Source organism: Rhinoderma darwinii, chromosome 3, assembly GCF_050947455.1.
Source record: "Rhinoderma darwinii isolate aRhiDar2 chromosome 3, aRhiDar2.hap1, whole genome shotgun sequence".
Lineage (NCBI taxonomy): Eukaryota > Metazoa > Chordata > Amphibia > Anura > Rhinodermatidae > Rhinoderma > Rhinoderma darwinii.
Window position 1 is genome coordinate 181939657 of NC_134689.1, and position 2272 is coordinate 181941928.

Sequence of the window (2272 nt, forward strand, 5' to 3'; positions counted from 1 at the left end):
GTTAAAATAATCAATGGGGCTGAAACCCGTCATTTCAATTTGAATGCCTGAGCGGGCTGTAAACTCAGGCACCTGGGGGGTATAATTCTCTGCAGCTTCCCAGGTCAGCTCAGGCAGATCAGGAACTACGGCTCTTCTACGCCGACTGGGGGGTGCAGATTCAGAGTCACTAGATGCAGAGGAAGATGGAAGCACGAACTGCTCCTCACCTTCACTTGCGCTGTCCGTGTCGGAACACAGCATTGCAGATGCTTCCTCGGCTGAAAAGACTCTTTTGGCCATACTGAAAAACTTGTGCTACCTAACTAACTAAAAACAGGTTAGTGGGCACAAAAGGGCAGAAAAGCGGCAGATCGCTGGTTTTTTTGAACTTACGCACTGTATTTATTCCTGTCTCCGTCTCTCACAAGCTCTCTGACAGGAAAGAGCTTGTCAGAGACGGAGATGCCGGCAAACCACTGCTCCTGCGCTGTGATTGGCCTGTCAGTACTGACCAATCACAGCTCGTTTCCGGCACAGGGACCACTCTGATTGGTCCTGTTTGAATCCTGCTTTGTGATCGGGACGCTGTCACCATGTCTGTTGACATGGTGACAGTTTGAAGCTTGGGCATGCACAGCTTCCCCATGGCTCCTCTATCCCCCCCACGGGTGCAATAGGCAGGCACCACTGCTACTGCGCTGTGATTGGCCTGTCAGTACTGACCAATCACAGCTCGTTTCCGGCACAGGGACCACTCTGATTGGTCCTGTTTGAATCCTGCTTTGCGATCGGGACACTGTCACCATGTCTGTTGACATGGTGACAGTTTGAAGCTTGGGCATGCACAGCTTCCCCATGGCTCCTCTATTCCCCCCACGGGTGCAATAGGCAGGCAACACTGCTCCTGCGCTATGATTGGCCTGTCAGTACTGACCAATCACAGCTCGTTTCCGGCACAGGGACCACTCTGATTGGTCCTGTTTGAATCCTGCTTTGCGATCGGGACGCTGTCACCATGTCTGTTGACATGGTGACAGTTTGAAGCTTGGGCATGCACAGCTTCCCCATGGCTCCTCTATTCCCCCACGGGTGCAAAAGGCAGGCACACACCGCTCATACTCGGAGCTGGCTCCCGGCCGCTTTCGGAAGGAGACGCCGACGTGGCCTTGCTCGTGCAACTCCAGGTGGGCTTGAGGCTTCCGAAAATGCCATAAAAAAAAAAAGATTTTTTTATTATGAAGGTAGAAAAATCAGCGGGACCGACCCGCGAGCGAAGCCGACGGGGAGTTCCAGGAGGTCGGCATGAGTTGGCCGCTCCTACCGCTCTTGCCCTCAAACTCCGACGCTGGCGCTGAGGAGCTCGTACACGGCTGCAACCGGGCTGGCACGGCTTCCCCATGGCTCCTCTATCCCCCCCAGGATGCCATAGGCAGGCACACGCCGCTCACACCCGGAGCGGGCACACCGCCGCTGACATGCATCCTTCGCGGACCGGAAGTGCTTGTCAGCCGGCTGGACACAACGGGACTCGCCGCGGGCGCTGTGGAGCTCCCACAAGGAAGCTGCCGGCATGTACAAGCTCCCCAGGGGCCCCTCTATCCCCCCACGGGTGCAAAAGGCAGGCACACACCGCTCATACTCGGAGCTGGCTCCCGGCCGCTTTCGGAAGGAGACGCCGACGTGGCCTTGCTCGTGCAACTCCAGGTGGGCTTGAGGCTTCCGAAAATGCCATAAAAAAAAAAAGATTTTTTTATTATGAAGGTAGAAAAATCAGCGGGACCGACCCGCGAGCGAAGCCGACGGGGAGTTCCAGGAGGTCGGCATGAGTTGGCCGCTCCTACCGCTCTTGCCCTCAAACTCCGACGCTGGCGCTGAGGAGCTCGTACACGGCTGCAACCGGGCTGGCACGGCTTCCCCATGGCTCCTCTATCCCCCCCAGGATGCCATAGGCAGGCACACGCCGCTCACACCCGGAGCGGGCACACCGCCGCTGACATGCATCCTTCGCGGACCGGAAGTGCTTGTCAGCCGGCTGGACACAACGGGACTCGCCGCGGGCGCTGTGGAGCTCCCACAAGGAAGCTGCCGGCATGTACAAGCTCCCCAGGGGCCCCTCTATCCCCCCACGGGTGCAAAAGGCAGGCACACGCCGCTCATACTCGGAACTGGCTCCCGGCCGCTTTCGGAAGGAGACGCCGACGTGGCCTTGCTCGTGCAACTCCAGGTGGGCTTGAGGCTTCCGAAAATGCCATAAAAAAAAAAAGATTTTTTTATTATGAAGGTAGAAAAA